Source organism: Podarcis vaucheri (genome assembly GCF_965113315.1).
Source record: "Podarcis vaucheri genome assembly, chromosome: 10".
NCBI lineage: Eukaryota > Metazoa > Chordata > Lepidosauria > Squamata > Lacertidae > Podarcis > Podarcis vaucheri.
Window position 1 is genome coordinate 39,639,268 of NC_138748.1, and position 18,910 is coordinate 39,658,177.

Below are 18,910 nucleotides of genomic sequence, written 5' to 3' on the forward strand. Positions count from 1 at the left end.
GTCAATATGACAAGCACTTTTGATAGTGGTTCTCTGAATTAGAATATAGCAGCTGCCTATCATCTTGCTGTTCTATTCTTTCCAACCTTTTTAGTAGTACCTAGGAAATAATGCAGGATCCGAAACCATATTTTTATAGCAATGATATTTAAAAGGCCAGTTGTTGCACTTGTTTGGGGGAACACATCTATTTTGTAATAGATCAACAGAAGGGAGTTTGGGGGAATTAACTTATGCTAGGTTTGAATCATTGCCATCAGTAGACTTCAACAGAGAAAGTGGTTGGGTTTCAACTTTTATTTTATTTTTTTCAATCCAGTGCTTACATGCTATTGTTGTTATTAAAGTTTAACCCTGATTAATGTTTTTTTTTATTTCTTCATGTGGAATCTGCTACTAATTTTGCTAATACCTAGACAATAAAGATTGCAATTGAATGTAAAGTCATGTTTTTGAACCCCGCTGGAGTCAATGGGCAGTATCCAGCTAAGTCATACTTGGAGTAGACCTACGGAAATCAATGGACTTTGGTTGGTCATGACTAATTAAAGTACATTGATTTTAATGGGTCTACAATCCAATGGGATTAAAGTTGCATTAAATGTTTTCAGGATTGCAATCAAAGACTAAAATATTTATTTTAGCCTTTAAAAGTTTTAATCTTTAAGAGTTTATGCCTATCCAAACACCATACACTTGTTCTCTCCTTGCACTTTTAATTTTGTTATTAATCTTATTATTTTGTTAATACATACCATTCATTCTATAAGTTATATGCACTAGGAAATGCCACATTAGTGATCTTAAACCTATAGAGGGGAGTTCACCATTTTAAATAATACAGATTTACACAGTTAGATAAAAGGTTAATTAAGGTTAATATTGGAAAACATGTTCTGAGACTTCCTTTAGCAAAAACGTGAATGAATCTGATGTAATTCTATGCATTTTCTCTCTGTGTTTGATATGTAATATTTTTCTAGATCTAGGCTGCTGCTAATTCATTAAAACTTTCCTTGAGGGCAAATGGACCCTAGATATAAGTAAGCGCCTTTGTAGGAAAGCACATAGCATTATGAGTTAGCTAAGGGAATACTGTAACTGTATCCTCAGGTAACATTTTTGTGTACCAGTATATTATGCAATAAAAGTAGGTATTTTCCCCCTGTTTTTATATTTCTTCTGGGAAATATCCAAACCTTTTCAAGCAGGTTATGCTCCTGGCTGAAATTTGCAGAGAACAATCAAAATAAATCCTGAAGAATATCTAAGAGAAATACTACTTGTGCTTGTTCCTTGGTTCACGAGTAGCATTGGACCTCTATTTTGGTTGAGTTGTCATCACATCATGTGAACTTCCTTGTTAATTATGATAAGTATTTATTGGAATGAAGATCCATGCAGCTGGTCGTATGCATGTTTGTTGAATTTAATAGGGCAAACTCTTTGATAACTTTTATAAGACTGCAGCCTTACTCTGCAACATATCATTCCAAATTCACAATGAAAGTTCAGCAATTCAGTAGGTTGGATCCTGAATTCACTCTCATCTGCGGCAGCATCCCCTAAGCAGAGTTCTACTTGGGGCATTTACTTGCTGGTGTAGGGAGGGTGACGTCTGCTCATTCCCTCTTTAGTTCCCAGTACTACCTCCCGCTGGATTTTGGGGGGACACTTTGGAATAGTGTGGGAGATGTCACTGCAGTGTGCAGGTGAAAGGAGAATGCCAAAAGGCACCTCTCTCCTCCTACCAATGGGATCTGCCTTCTGGATCAAAAGTCTTCCTTTGGCAGAAGAGGTCGTTCTGTCTGTGGAAAGTGAAGTCTGGATCAGATACAGATAGGTAGCCGTGTTGGTCTGCCATAGTAAAAATAAAATAAAAATAAATCCTTCCAGTAGCACCTTAAAGACCAACTAAGTTAGTTCTTGGTATGAGCTTTCGTGTGCATGCACACTTCTTCAGATACTGGATCAGACTCAATTTCTCTTACCTGCCCCGCACCACCACTTTAAAAATGTGTAACTTTAAATAATGGCTCCCCCCCCAGCAACAACTCATGAGAACTCAGTTCTGGCACCTCTCAGGTGGGCACCATTGCCATTATGTACCAGTTCTTCACATTTTTGTCACTGTACCTCTTCACCGCACTGGACAAATGTCCCTGCTGTTCCTGAGTGGTGCGCATAGATCAGCATACACACATATTTGTCTAGTGTACCATCTCTTAAGACTGGGCTGCCACCAGGTGCCAGAAGGAGCAGTAGATTCATTTTTATTGAAAGATAAGAAAACCTGGACCATCTTTGCAACGGGGTATTCTGACTTGCACATGGAATTGTACTAAATTTCCTATTGACCCTTTTTAAGCTTTTGATTTTGTTGTTCTGTTTTTATTTGATTATTTTAAAGATTTCTAGGCTACCTTTTAGTGTTGTTTTCCTACAAGGTGGTCTTTAATAAATAAAACACGACATGCCATAAATATCACAAAAGACCATAAAACGGTGAAATTATCAATAACAATCAACATAGCAACCTCAAAAATAGTTAAAACTATTTCTTGCCAAACTTTTATGCAAAAATGTATTTTGTGTTTTTCTTTTGTAAACCATCCTGTGGCCTTTGGATGAGGGCTGATATATAAATTTAATATATAATAATAGTAATATTTCCTGAATATACTAATAATACACTAAGCACTGTTGTCAACTTTCCTACTCTACTTTTCCTGGGGAAAGGATATTGGTTATAAGTGTTCATTGGGGACTTGCATTGTGGGAAAGTGACTAGATTGTTTGGAAAGCAAATCCAGTTTGTTTGCATGCCATGTTAGGGCCACCACAATGCATTTTGCTGCCTGAGGCAGACAAGATACCCTGCTCTAGAAGTTGACTGGAGTGGCATCTGAATCAGACTTCAAGACTGGTGATGGGATAATACCTTACTGAGGCACTAGGACAGCACAGGTCTGCTCTCCAACACAAGGGAATAGCCAGACAGCTTATGAAGGGCACTCAGGGTGCTGTTGCCTATGCATCTATGTAACTGCCATCTAAGGCAACTGCCTTCTTTTGCCAAATGGTAGGGGTAGCCCTGTGCTACACTTTACACCCTGTCACCTGCAAAGACCTCAAAGTACAGTGGTACCTCGGATTACACATGCTTCAAGTTACATACACCTCAGGTTACAGACTCCGCTAACCCAGAAATAGTACTTCAGGTTAAGAACTTTGCTTCAGGATGAGAACAGAAATCGTGCTCCGGCGGCGCAGCAGCAGCAGGAGGCCCCATTAGCTAAAGTGGTGCTTCAGGTTAAGAACAGTTTCAGGTTAAGTACAGACCTCCAGAACGAATTAAGTACTTAACCCGAAGTACCACTGTAGTACACTTCCTAGGTAGTCTTCAACAGTATCATGGTATTATGTGCCTTCAGGCCATTCTCTTTGCAGATCTGTTAAGAACGAAGGTAATCTTCACATACACACTTCCCCGGGGTCTTTTTCTGTTTTGTTCAGAACAAGCATGCTGATTAGTCGAGGAAGACCCATACAATTAGCCCTGTCCATGTATTTCTAAGCGAACATACTCTAGAATAGCTTGGGAACGAAAATTCCTCTGTTTGTGTGCATGCACAAATAATGTTAGGATATACATAGTCTGATCTATTCATAGGAAATGTAAATCATTCTGTTAGAATATCTGCAGAAATCTCATGTTAAGGGGATATTTGGGGCATGATGGTTTCATAGCATAAATATTAGTAGATAGGTACAGGATGATTGATAACAGGGTTAGCAGACTTGTCTGATGTTAGCATTTGCTTTTCTTGTGACTCTCCTGTTCTTTTGATAGAATATATATAGAATATATATGGTTACATAGATATAGCACAGAATGTGTTTTGAATGTGCTCCTTAGGGGTTTACTTTTAGATGTAAAGAACTACTGGACATTAAACAGTAGAAGATTAATGGGTTCTAGCTGTGGAACAAGAAGTGTCTGGATAGCAAGTAAAAGTCAAAGCCCATCTAGCCAAGAAAGCTGAGAATGATCATTCTCTGCATATTATAATAGTAGCTGGGATGGGAAACTCTCAGGGCGTCCTAAGAAATTTTGTCATTGCATAGTGGTTGGACTAGATAAAACTTGAGCCATCAGGCAGCTCTAAAGTTGTGTTTCCATTTGAGATTCTATCTCAGTGCTACTTGTCCTTGATAATTGTTTAATTGAGCAGTGCCACCTCTACATAAGGAGATAGTCTGAAGCTCCTAGAAATTATTTTCAAAGCAGACATCACTACTGAAATCCAGTGGTGTTAGAGCTCGGCTTGGATCTGGAAATCATTGTCTCAGCCCCACAAGCTTGTTGAGATGCCAAACCTTGCTGCTCACATCTCCTTGGAGGAAGAGCAGGACAAAAATGTAATTAACATTTGCCATGATATATGGTTTTGAATGTTTACAGCAGATCAATCATTCCACCATAAATGGTTTAGCCTTTACTACATTGAAAAGTGAGACGGTAGAATTGCATCATGTTTATGAGAAAGTTATAATCTGGGGTGGTATTCAACTGGTTTTTACTCAGAGTCGACCTACTGAAATTAAATAGCATGACAAAGTTTGGCTCTGTAATTTCAATGGGTCTACTCTGAGTAAAATTTAGTAGTATTTCCCTTACAAATTTAATTTGGCTCGTTTTCTTTATTAGGTATCTGTAATAAAGGTAGTTATTTAAAATGCCATACTTCTTAAGAGGACAAATCTTTTTTCAAAAGTATTCTTGTTTCATCATATTATATTACAAAATAAAATCACACTTTTGTTGAAACATTTCATCTGAAATTTTAACCGTGAAGACATTTCACAGCATATCTCAATGGATAAGGTCACTGACCCAGGAAACAATTATATTTACTCACCACTCTCTTTTGTATGATGAAAAATATTTCCATAGCGATACATTTCATTTAATAATAAAACTATTTTCTTCTTACCGTTGTTTCAGTGAAAATAAATAAATAATCAGAACTCCTGTCAAGCACAGAGAATGTGGGTTTCAGTATGTTCACATGTATGTATGGGTGTTCACATTTACACACACACACACACAGAGAGAGAGAGAGAGAGAGAGAGAGAGGGAGGTGTCAAGAATTCACATAGTATCAAAAGTTGATTTTTTGGTATACTTCTGAAAATCAATTCATGATCCAAAGGAAAGTAATCCTCCAGGAAAAAGAAGAACCCTTGCATCATTCTGGGTTAGGCCAAGATAAATACAAAATCTGAAGATGGCCTCATTCATTAGAATCCGTTTTCAAATAGCATTCTAACTTGCTTTAAAAGGAAACTCAGTGTAAACACTAAAAAGCTCATCAGATCTGACCTGAAATTATCTCTGTAGAATAAAAATGTGCAATGTTGTCTCTTTGGGTGGTTTTAAATCCAATGCTTAATTTTGAGCTTTTCTTATTTTGTCCATGTAAATGAATTCTTAAAATTTATTTGGAGGGAGGCTTATTTTGGAAAGGAACTTGCAAGAGCACATATCTGCCTTTGGAATCAAGTACAGAAAAAAACTCCACTGTCCAGATCTCACAAAATATAAATATTTTCTAGACAAAGATGTAAATTTATTGTGCAGACAGATACAGCTCACTGAAAGTGGAAATCTAGGTATTTGTTACTGAATCACGTATCCCATTCAATGATAATATCAGTTGGGGTAGAACCAGGTAGTAAATTGGAATTAGAAAACATTTTGTATGCTAAGACATATATCAGGCCATATATAGAACAAATAATTTAGTTTTTTTTCCTAAATGAACAGTATATGTGTTAAACTCTTGTAACAACAAAAAGATTATTCATGGAAGAGTAAAGCAGATCTAGTTCATGTTGAATTCTAAATATGCCCAAAGAGTATTATCAGTTATTCATTTTGTCTACATTTAAAATCAATCTCTCTCTCTCTCTCTCCCCCCCCCCATTTTATTGAGTGTGTGTGTTTTATAAATCAAGTAGATGTGTTTTTCATTCTCTGGTTTTGTCACGGAAGCCCAGCAATTGACCATTGATTTTATTCCCCCTACTCTTCTGTGGGTTATAAAGAGAGCTGTGGGTGGTTAATTTATGAAAGGGATGCGTGAGTAAATAAAGAGTTAAAATAAAGGCAGGCTCACTGGTTTGTTGAGATCTGTCAGAGTCTGAGTGGCTGGCTGCATATCTGTCTCAGGAACAATAGGTACCTGTATTCTGCTGGGCAGTCAGCAGCAATATGGAAAAGGTCTGCTTTGGTTAAGAGGTTTCTTCATGAGAAGCCCTAAAGACAGTCCCACTTTTTTTGGCGGGGAAGCAGAGGGATGCAATCTCAACTGCCTTGAGATGAGGGGCAGAGCTTTGATCATTTCTATTCAGCACTGACTTGGCCTGAGATTGAGGTTCCCAGTCTAGAAGTCAGCAGGCTGTCTTTTCACTTTCTTCACAGAGGCACACACACACAAGCACGCAAACATATGCTCTCTCTCTCTCTCTCTCCCTCCCTTACGCACACACACACACACCCTCCTTTGCTGGTCTAAGCAGACAGCTTAGTGTCACAGCTATAACCAAGGCACAGTGCACTGAACACAGCAGCACCAGTCTCCGTGGTGGGAAGAGGGGGCACGGAAGGTGACAACAATGGAGAAGCCTCAGTCCACTTGCAAGTTTAGGTAAGAAAGAATGATTTGTTTTCTCAAGGGTTCAGACTCATTAGAATCCGTTAGCTTGAAATGAAACTGCTTAAATGAAACTGTTTAAGGATGAAGATGCCAGACTATAGGTTTTCCCCCATTCAGTTTCTGCATTGCTAGTATAAAAACACAACTCCATCCCACCCCCACTCTCGAGATGGTGACTAATCTAATTAGAAATGTTTCTAGCACTCACTTTTTAAAAATGCATTGTGATGCTTTCTTTTACAGGGGGATTGTGTCACGTAGAGCAGTATTTATTCATTACGGTTCAATGGGGTAAAATGCCACTTTGCACCTGCCATACATATACAATATTAAAACTGTGTTCCATCAAACCCAATTTTTAATTATTTTCACACTATTAACTGTACCGAGTTCAGAGAGTTAAAAAAATTAACGAGCTTCCCTGCGGAGTTCAAATAGTATAATCTACATGAACCACTGCAGCAGGGAGAAGACATTATTCTGGGAATATATTTTTAATGCAGGTGTAACCTTTAAACTTTAATGCATTGCTTTCTCAACAATTTCAAGGAAAACAGAGGCATGTGCAGTCTGTACTTTAAAAGAGCCAGTGGCTTAAAGAAAATAATAATCAAGTTGAGCATTAACAAAATGAAGCAAAGCTTATGTATATATATCTGTGTAAATAAATGCATTTATGGTATTTTCTCTTGATGCGCTGTGGGAATGCTACAAACAACTTACTGAATGTGTATTCCCGAATAACCCATAATTGTTAAAAGGAAAGTATAGTAAACAGAGTTTCTGTTTGGAACTTAAAATTGGAAATCTAGAGTGAAAATGCTGGAGAAACAATTTGAGGCATAAAGTTAGACAGCTAAAAGAACACGAGGGGAGGTAAATCTGCATTGGTGCTTTTTTTTTTAATTGACTGTAAACCAGATGCCATCATTTCCTTATCTCAAAAGCCTAGGATTTGCTACAGCATGCCATCCCTTTACAAATATAAATTTACCGTGTGACTCCCATACAGGAACAAAGACTAACTTTGACGCTGTGAGCTTTATAGTACTTTCTATTTATTGTAAACTACTGGAGATTTTTAATGAAAGAAAAATGAAGGCAATTTGAAGCTTGAGTGTACAGTAATCAATGTGAGGGATGCATTTTATTCAGTTGCCCATTTGCAAGATTCATTCTGAGCTTCCTGTGATATATTGTTATGTAAATATGGTTCAGCAGGGGAAAGCGGTGCTAAGGAGATTCAATTTACTTTGAAAGTTGTTCATTTTAGCTTGGGATGAATGTTATTTGTTTGATGTGACTCAAAGGGAAGAAGTGACTTTTTCATTGTGAAACCTATTGTGATGCGAACAGGGTGATATAATCTTTTTAATTTTGGCTTTCACACCACAGAAGATAAAGAGAGATCTCAGCTCATTTAGTGATTGCTAAGTCTTCATGGGTGCCCAAGGACTGATCTTGGTTGCTATGGCTAATCTGACCTCAATCTATGCCGCTTTAAGAACCAAGGCACTTTCTCTCTTTTTTACATTTAAGAGCATGTACCTTGATTTATGTCCAAAATTGTGACTAAATGTCTTTGTATCCATATGATAAATGGTGGCATGCAATTAATCATTTTGTAGAAGTAAACACTGCTGTCCCACTCGAAATATGTTTTGTTCTGAGTTAATGGTATGGAACAAGCCAGTCTCGGCAAACAGCTATCTATTATTTTAGAGAACCATTGAAACTTGGATCAAAAAGAAGGAAATTGGCATTCACTTTGCCTTGCATTAGTATTTCATTTCTGCTATCTGGTGATGAGACGGCATGTAGATTGACAATGAATGACTACCATTCCATCTCTCTACCTGAATATATAATAGATTAGTTCTGAGTGTATTTGTTCCACGAGGCCAAAAAAAGGGTCCCTGCTGCTTTATCTGATACTGTTTGTGTACTACTCCATTATCGGTGGCTGTACAAAGATTTGCAGTTAGAAGTACTTTTGCTCTTCTGAAAGAAGCTCACTGTTTTAGTCTTATGCAAGTTCCCTGAACTCAAATACTATCAGATTTTGTTACTATTAGAAATGTTCTGCCTGTATGATACTTAATGGCCCTTGCATTATCATGTATTAGAGAATCTCTTTCACAAGGAACTACTGTGATTAAAAGGATTTTTTTTGTAACAAAGTGTTGCTTTTTTAGGGAAAGGAACAGTGATATTTCTTTTCTGCTGAAATGGAAATTACTGGTTTGACTTCTTGTTTGGGTTCTGTATGCCAGGATAATGTAACAGTAATCTCAAACTAACAGAGAAAATGATCTGGTGTTTTTAGCATAGCTAAAAAGCACAGCAATACTTCACAGTCTTTTGCTTAATAATGAGTTGGCTAGTTAAGATTGCCACTACTGTAAGGACAGCCAGTTGCTGTGTTGTGCCTGATGGGATGGTTGGCATTATAAACAAAGAAAAGCTTGAATTTGTTGGTAATTGTACAAAAGCAGCCCTTTAGAGGAAATCTTTTATTCTCTTTAAAAGAACCCATAACACATAAAGGCGGCAGAAGTGAAAGTTAACAGCTACCGGTAATTGGCTGCTGTTAGAATTGATCACTGGTTCATACCTAGGCACCACTTTGGAGACCAAAATAAGTTCAGCTATGAATGTCATAATTACCGGTATAGCAGGTCTAATGTTATATAAGGGTTTATTTAAAACACTTGCTAACCTTGATATGCCACTTAAATGTGTTCCACATTTTTATTGTTTAAGAAGGTTAGTGGTTCGAGCCCACCCAGGGATGGCTGTGGGATGGATCCCTCCATTGCAGAGGGTTGGACTAGATTACTCGGGGTACCTTCCAACTGTACAATTCTACGATTCTATAAATTTGAAGTATTTTCATGTAGACATATTTAGATGCTGTTTAATTTTCAAGAAGTTCAGTGAAAGTTGCTGGTGTAGAGAAGGTGGGAAACTTAATTAGCTGGTTTGTTAAATGGACTGTAGAAGGTGGCTCTTTTGAGAACTTTTCTTTTTTCTTTTTGGTGCTGGATCGATAGCAGTATTTGACAGGATAGTACCAATGGCTTCTCTATTGGATTTTAATAATGGTCAAAATGATAATAAGTACAGCATAACTTCTTGAAAATCAGGAAAAGTTTTGCTACTGACTTTAATGGGATCTGAATTACAATACCTTTCAATATTTACTACGTAAACATATTTACCTTAAAATAATGACATCTTAGGAATGTACAGTGGTACCTCGGGTTGCAAACACTTTGGATTACAGACTCCGCTAACCCAGAAGTAGTACCTCGGGTTAAGAACATTACCTCAGGATGAGAACAGAAATCGTGCAGTGGTGGCAGCGGGAGGCCCCATTAGCTAATGTGGTACCTCAGGTTAAGAACAGTTTCAGGCTAAGAATGGACCTCCGGAACGAATTAAGTTCGCAACCAGAGGCACCACTGTATTGGCACTTTGATCACATACAGTGAGTTACACCTATAAATGAATAATAGGATTGCACCCTTAGTTTCTGGTTTAATAACAGTCAACATGTGGAGATCCAGATTACTGGAGTGCGCTCTCTCTCTCTCTCTCTCTCTCTCTCTCTCTCTCTCTCATTCTCTCTCTCTCACACACACACTTGTGTCTGCGTGTGTAACAGCAACCCAATAAAATTTACTTATCACAAATGTACAATGTACCAGTTAATGTCTAGAAGTGAGAGTACCCAAATGGGAATCCTCCATAATTATATGGGATGAGCGATGGCAAAATTCAAACCAGCAGTGCCTTCATGTTTTCATTGTCACTTCTCTTTATGGTGTATGCAAATTTCAGTGACTTGAGCATAATGGCCAATGTTCCATGTGTCTACTTAAAAAGATAAAGTGATAGAATTACATTGTCTTAGTTAACTGCTGCCAAATACAGAGGTATTGATTAACCAGCAGGAGATGCTGTTTAAGTGTTTCAGCTGTCACCCTTCTATTGGAGACTGAGTGCATCATTTTCACCACTGACTCATTCTCCACTAATCTATGACAAAAGGGAAATACTTTATTCCTACACTTTGGCTTCCTTATGTTCCCTTATGCTTATGAACCAAGTCTTATTTGCTTGTTGTTTGCTTTTAAAATCTGTGGTGCCATACTGTTTTCTGCTTCTGAGATATAATCTTGTTGTGGCATGTGTTTATAAAACATACAGAGAGCCAAAGGGACAGAAATGTGTTGTTCACATAAAGGTAATGCTATGTTAATCATAGTTTCTTATTTTTCTTAGCTTGCTTAATGCAGCATTGCTTGAACCTACATTTTTTAGAAATGTTTTTTTTTTTTAAAAAATACATACATCTAATACCACCATACAGATTTATATGAAAACCTTTTTTGTGGCTGAATGATGTTCAAAATTATACATGCACACAAATATTCACATGTGAGATATCACAGAATCAAGAACTGTAGAGTTGGAAGGGACCCTGAGGGTCATCAATCCACCCCCCTGCCACACAGGAATCTCAGGTAAGGCACCCAACCTCTGCTTAAAAACCTCCAATGAGGGAGAGTCCATAACCTCCCAAGGGAGTCCATTCCACTGTCAAACGGCTGTTACCACCCAAAAGTTCTTCCTGATGTTTAGACATAATCTCATTTCTTGTAACTTGAATCCATTGGTTTGGATCCTACCCTCCGGAGCAGGAGAAAACAAGCTTGTTCCATCTTCCATGTGGCAGCCCTTTAGATATTTGAAGATGGCTATCATTTCTCCTCTCACTCTCCTCTTTTCCAGGCTAAACATACCCAGCTCCTTCCACCATTCCTCATAAGGCTTGGTTTCCACACCCTTGATCATCTTGGTCACCCTTCTCTGTACACGTTCTAGCTTGTCAGTATCCTTCTTACATTGTGGTTCCCAGAACTGAATACAATATTCCTGGTGTGGTCTGATCAAGGCAGAAGAAAGCGATACTTGAAACCTACAGAAGAGATGCAATAATATGTTTTATTGTAATCTCCACCCTTATAAGAGTGTTTCTGTTCAGAATTCCAGCCATTCACTTCAAGTAGGGCATTCGAGTCCCCCCAACCCACCCCCTCACCACACTTATTGTACGCCTCTGAATACCAATTGTTAAGGATCACAAACAGGAGAGCGTTATTGCACTCATGTGCTTTTGGACTTTCCATGGGCATGTGGTTGACCCGTAAGAATGGAATGCTGAACTGATTCAAACAGCCTTCTTGTGATCTGCTTTTCTGTTCCAAGTGCCATGGCATTCTGGAGCCACTGAGCATGCTCACTGGTCTTTTTGAGGGGAAGGTAGTGATTGCCCCCATTAGATTTGCTTTCATTTCCTATATCTCCATTTGCCATGCTAAGAAAAGAGATACTCTCTATGAGAGAGACCCAACATGCTTCATCAAGAGAGGATCTGGAAGGGATAGCCTTGGGAAAATCGCCACCAAACTACTAGAAGCTACTAGAAGGATGAAAGTGCTAAAGATTTGCACAAAGCCTTTGAAACACATTAGGCTGGAACACAGAATATTCTTGTAGGGCTTTAGATGGTGCTTCCTGCCTTATAAGAGTGAATTGAACCTAAGTTTGTAGATAGCTTTAGTCCCTGTGAATTTGAATTTTCCTTGCATTCTAGGTAGATAAGCATTTATCTTCCAGTATCATAACTTACAGGGGTAGTGGAAACTTTTGGTTCAGTTAACATTTAAAGGTGACCTACTCAATTTATAGTTTTCCAAACAATATGTTAACTAAAAAAGAGCCATCCTTTGAAATATACATTTCCCCGAATTTTGCAATGCAGTTCTCCCAGCAAGGAAAGTGTACAAAAATACATATATTTGGGTAAAGTGTGCACAGAAATGCATATATTAGTGGAAATACAACTACAGGTGCATTATAGTAGTGGCAATTGGTTTGCAAAAATGTGTTATATTTGGGGAAATTGTATACAAACATGTATATTCTGAATTTAGTCTGTAGTCCTGTGTACCCACTTCCCTGGGAATAAGCCCCATTGAACTTAGTGGTTTTTTTTTTTCCTTTTGAGTAGACACTTATAAGCTTGTGCTGTTACACAGCCAGTTTAAGAGTCATTTGTGATTATTAAATTATGTAATTTTTTTCTGGACATGAGGAGGCACCAATTCACCTCTTTGCCAAGGGCGCAAGGCATGGGAGGGAGAGCCAGATACAGGATGCGAGGGAGCCTAGGTACACCTCTGCCCCTCTTTGAAACCACTGGCCAGCCATGTTGAGAACACTGCATGAGATAGTCTGACTCAGCATAAGGCAGCTTCCTATGATTTTTTAAAAATATGAGGTGTGAATGTCACAGACAGGTATTTCAAAACACTTAAATGACACAGAAGAGAGCCACAGCTGGGAGCAGCACTCTTGTAGCTGTGTGATGTGTGAATCAGCCCTGCACTTTGAAAACCTCTCCTCATTTTAATGTATGGCTAGTTCAGCCTTGTTCACTTTCCTTTCACCATCTGTGGGCTCTGTTGTAGTGGGAGAAGCCTAGCAGCACAAGTTCCAATACAGTGCAAAATAAAATAAAAAATGTTAAGTTAACAAGAGGCCTTGGCAGAGAGACTAAAGTACGGGAAGGAATATTTGCTGCAATTATTTCTTGCCTCTCATCTTAGTCAGAAACATGAAGGGCTGTTGCATCTACACAGCTTGGCAAGAGCATCATTTTGTTGTGACTGGGCTTCTGTTGAGCTTTGCCAATGTTCATTTATTTTAGAACATAAAGAATGCTATCCTATCTCCAGTCACCTGGGAGGAAGCCCAGAATTGTGCTGAAAATGGATCAAATTCCAGTCCGTTTCTGATTTCTGTAGGGTAGGTCCATTTAACTCCACTTCTTACTGGGATACTCCCCCCTTCCCTCCCCCCACCAATGGGATTCCCATATATTGGCACCTTGGATATGTGTGTTATATGTCACTCTGTTCCTGTCTTGCTCATGTCTAGGGCATAAGTGTGCAGTTAATACATCTGATTATTTGGGAACCTTAATCATGTAGAGCTCCTCCTCAGGCGTTCCTCCTTAATCTATACACATATGCCATACAGGTGAGTAATGTGTGATAGGGCTGAAGTGAACTGCTATTGAGCTATAAAAATATCCATTATTTGGGGCTATGGATGTTACAATCTACTCAATAATATCGCCATGGCAGTTGTTTATTTCCTTGACATCTGACAGGAGGGCATTCCACAGGGTGGGCGTGACTTCTGAGGGCCTTCTTGGTAGTTGTGGCTACCCTGTGGAATGTGCTCCTGTCAGATGTCAAGGAAATAAACAACGATCTGACTTTCAGAAGACATCTGAAGGGATGTATAGAGAAGTTTTTTATGTTTTATTGTTTTATAATCTGTTGGAAGTTGGGCAACCCAGTCAAATGGGTGGAATATACACAAATTAATATTACTACTACTACCACTGCTGGGAGTAAGTGATAGCGTATGGTAAATTCCACTGCCTTTTCTATTTTCCCAGTCCCATTCAGTACATGTCTGTAGAAAAACCACCTGGTGATTGGAAACTACTCTATATTATTCATCCACTGCCTTCTCAATTATTCAGTTCAATATGTCTATGCAGTTTCACTTGTGGTTACTCTGGGCCATATATTTTCTAGTTTTAAAGTTGATCATGTGTTTATTAATCCTTGAGGTTATTTTTTTACAGTAGATTACTCTTGGTTATGGAGAGACCCTGTGTCAGTTCCTTTGGTAAATTATTCTTGACAGGATAGCCACAGGAAGGGCTGAGATACTTCTGCAAAACTGGCCCAGGACCCCCCTCCCCCTTAGTCACTTCTCTTCATGGATCAAATTTGGGGGTAGAGAGAGTGAGCGCTCACCACCCTGCTTGCTAGCCCTGCCACTGTTGTATCCCCTTCCTGCTACCCACACTTTGGGGGTTAAGATCTAAAGCAGGAAGTCTTCACACATGTAGGCTCTTCTTGCGATTTAGAACAATTATAACCATGGGGTGGGGAAGAAACACTGAAGAAGGCTTAGAGCTTACTCCTCCTTCAGAGCATATGGTCATACACATAATTTCTTAGACAGCTATGCCATCATCTGTGCCAGCAATATTTCTTAAGTTATACCCCTCTCAGTTATCTCCTTATCCAAAAATCTTATGGGCAAGAGACAGCTAATTATTTCTAGTTTACTTTTGCTTACTAATGAGATATTGCCAGTACTACAAAATGTATCACCAAATGGCATGGAGAAGGGAAACATTTGCCTCAGTTCATATAGATCTTACTCTTCTGCCATAGCCACCAGCTTCTGCCATTATAGATACCTTTCCTAGCTGGCTGCGTCTGCAATTATGTGGAGGCCACATAGGAGGGCTTTCTGTGAACCCTCCATTACCTCCTGACAGATGGACTGCTGGAATGATAGTGTCTGAGGCAGAAGGAGCCTCAGGGTATAATTTTTGGGGGTATCTGAATTCCATACTAAGTACTTTGATGGCCCATGTGGAAAAAACCATGAATCCCCAGGGCCCGATTCTCATTTGGGAAGTAGTCCTGAGTTTGGGCTGTACCCTCAGGTTCTGTGTGTCGGCTCTCGTAAGGCAAGAAAGCTATTAACCTGGAGCCCTTCTCCCCCAATGTGCTAGCTTTCTATGATCAGTTCAGTGATCTAGATGGCAGGATGTAATTGACACTGGTCACTGACATCAAGAGGTGAGTGTTAGAGGAAAAGAGAAGGGCAGTGGGGCAAGGTTAGTTAGGGTGGTGGTTGAGTCCTGCTTCATTCCCAATGATGCCATTTGGACATGGGAGCTGAACATTGGAATGGGCTCAGAAACAGCAGCAGCCTTCTATTTCACCCCCCCAAAAAAACTCCTTACAAATCAAGATGGTGGTAGTTCATCCATCACTCAAAATGATACAGATCTGTTTTCATTCTTGTCATCTTATGTGGAAAAATGAGGTTTAGTACAGAGATTCTGAAACCTCAACTCTCCATCCCCTTCAGACGTCTAAGCTTCCCCATCCAATAGAAATATGGAAACCCAGACTACTGAGGTGAAAAGCATTCTGCTTTGAATTAATCATTGTTTTGCTGTCCAAAGAAAGTGATAATATCTGAAATTGCATTCAAGTCACCAGAACAACTTTAGTTGAGAATGGCAGCTGTAAATATCAGTTTTGTATTGCCAAGGCTTGCAGTTTGCTTCAGTGGTTGCTATTTAGCTTGTCACTTTGCAGAACAGATCATGACATCATTGACCACAACTGAGCTCCCTTCCTGGTCGCATTAGGATAACAGTGGCTAGCCATTTCTATTCTATTTCTGACGGTCATTCTAATCAGTCTGTGTACACAGACTCAATTTGGAGGGCTAACTGAGAGGGGGCAGCTGCTGCACTGAGACTAGAAATAACACCATAATCAAAGGGTAAAAGCTTAATAAAAGAAGTAATAAATTGCTACCTCTCCACAGTTTTACCTTTGGAAAGCCTGCTGTAGAGATCCTGATCATCCTAGCCAGCATAATTTTCCCAGAGTACCTGGTTGGAGCAGACTTGGGAATGGGAATGAATTTACAAGGCTTGAGTACTGTCCTGAATACTAGATGCTGTGGTTTCTATGGCAACAGAAACCAAGGATGACAGTCAGGAGGAGTAGCTAACAAAAGCTCCTACTCAACTGCTGGATACTAATTTGAAAATATTGCCTTTTTAAAAAAACAAAAACAAAACAAAAAAAGTCTTGCTTTATTTATCCCCATTCAATCCCTTTTCCATGGAAAGGAATAATAATAAAAAAGCGTTGGGTTGCGCTTCTCAGCAGCAATATGTGAAAACAATCGCTTGACACTTTGATAATCTAGCTATCAGGCAAAGGCCCATAAGTGTTTCCGTTTTCAAAACTTGGAACAGGCTTATAAGGTGTGTGGTTTTTAAGAGTAAGAGGAACAACGCTAGAGGACCTGTCTCACCTTCAAGTGCACTTAAGCACCTGTAATACAAATTCTACGTGCTAAAGAGGTTTCATGAGATCAGAATCAGGCTGACCAGTTGCTGTCATACGTTGAATTGTGTGTATTTAAGTCCTGGTGCAACTTTGATGTGCAGAACTGAGCTTGGCACTGCCACTGCCGCATTTCATTTACTTTACTTTATATAATTTAACAACAGTTTGAAACAATTAAACCTGCAAATATGTCAAATCCCCTGAAAACAAAAGCATAATAACTAAGCATTCCAAATGAAGTTTTATATGTATCTGTCAAGGATGAGTTCTACTGGTTCTAGAACATCCTTAGGACATCCCTGTTTTCATGGGAGAAATTTTGGAGAGTATGGAGTTATGGGATCCCCTTCCCCAAGCCAAGGAGATTAGTAACTATACAACCTTTAGAAGACATCTGAAGGCAGCCCTATATAAGGAAGTTTTTAAATGTTTAATGTTTTATTGTGTTTTTGTACATGCTGGAAGCCGCCCAGGTTGGCTGGGGCAACCCAGTCAGATGGCCAGAGTAGTAGTAGTGATAGTAGTAGTAATAATAATAGCTGCTATTATTGAATAGGACGTCCCAATTTTCATCAGAGAAATGTTGGAGAGTATGTAGTAACATTCTAAATTATTACCATAAGGCTACAGAAAACTGGTGCACACTAACATGAAGCCAGGTCTTGAAGCCTCGCAAAGACTATAAATCTGAATAGATGTGAGACGTCATGTACCTTCAGGGCTAAAGTGTCCTCCAGTGACCCGTAAATCAGTCATTGTCATTATACAAGAGTTGTGTTGCCTGTTCCAAGGAACATTCATGATGATCCTATGCTTCCCATGCTTATGAGTCTTGTTTGAAAGGGGACAATGTTTTTTAACTTAATAAAAAAGTCTGTGGGACAGATTTTCATCCCCTTCCGCCCCTGATAAGATCAGGACTGTGGGAAGAGGAGGTCAAAATGATCCATATTTCTGTTTTACCACTTCCTTGGAATGTCCAAAGTGTCTGCTACTCTTATATGAACGGGTTCAATGGACTGACCCTTACTCTGACTTCATCTATAGGTGGTTTCATGGTATGTGAAGCTGAAACAAATATACTCCCAAATCCCTGTTACTCTGGAGTAAACTGCATGCGTGAGTGGAAACGGTATCAAAAAGTCCCATGGAACCATAGAATACTAATATACTGCAGTCCTATATACGGTAGGTTTACTCAGAAATGAATCTCACTTTATTCTGTGTGACTTACCACCAAGCAAGTGTGCATAGGATTGCATTTATACAGTGTCAATCATTTTCAGGGCATTGGATGCCTGGATTGCAGAAACTGATCCTTCTGGCTTTGTGATTCTAGGGTGAGTGTTACATCTTGAGGTAATGAAGTGGGGACAAGAGGTGAGACATCTGTCACTTTTCTTCTCCGGCTGTCAGCACTTCAAATGCCTATTCCCCCACTCCCATCTTCTTCCTCTCCTCTCCAATCAGATCTATTCCCATGTGGCCAATTGGCACGCTTGAGTCTCCACTATCTTTCAGGATCACCCTCAACCTTCCTTTTTCATCAAGAAATTTACTTTATTTCTCCATCCATCCAATTCATAGCTAAATGAACTAAATTAATAGCTAAATTAACTGTGGATGAAAAATTGTACTGGAGAATTGCATTCTCAAAATATTGTTCATTTACTTTCACGTGGTTAAATCCTCTCCATACTGCCCTCTAGCTATCAGTTTAGCGCTTTGGCACTTTAAAGTTTTCTTTTGCAAATGAATCCTTAATTCCACCTTGCATGAGCATTTCTGCTTCTTAGGAGAGATAAGCATGTGCTTATTAGAAGGTGATAAGGAACATAACCTTAGGACTGAAGTACATGTTCCAAATAAGTGACAACAGAAGATGCACACTTTACTCATGAGCTCTGCCACATTCATGTGCCCCTGATACAGTTCAAAATGAGGAGTTAAACATGCCTGTAAGCAACAGGTAAACCTTATTCCTGAAAATACTATACAATATCCTCTCCCTAAATGTTGTAAGGAGCCCCTCTTATAAAACAAAGAGTTTGGATCTGTATTCAATTTCTCAGTCACAGGTACTGATGCTCAAGGGTGCCTGGAAATATATTTCCTCCAATCCTGAACAGAGTCCAACAATCATGCTTG

At 39.1% G+C, this 18,910-nt stretch overlaps 1 long non-coding RNA gene across 7 annotated transcripts in view; it reads left to right on the forward strand.

The window, feature by feature from the left end:
• Window positions 1-18,910, forward strand: part of LOC309542183 — a 113,317-nt gene that overhangs the window by 2,868 nt on the left and 91,539 nt on the right. The window contains exon 1 of one of the 7 annotated variants that reach the window (XR_014224128.1): window positions 6,272-6,713. The exons of the other annotated variants lie outside the window; for them this stretch is intronic. This is a non-coding gene — a long non-coding RNA (uncharacterized lncRNA). Of the gene's footprint in view, window positions 1-6,271; window positions 6,714-18,910 lie in introns of those variants that run through there. 7 annotated transcript variants of the gene reach the window in all.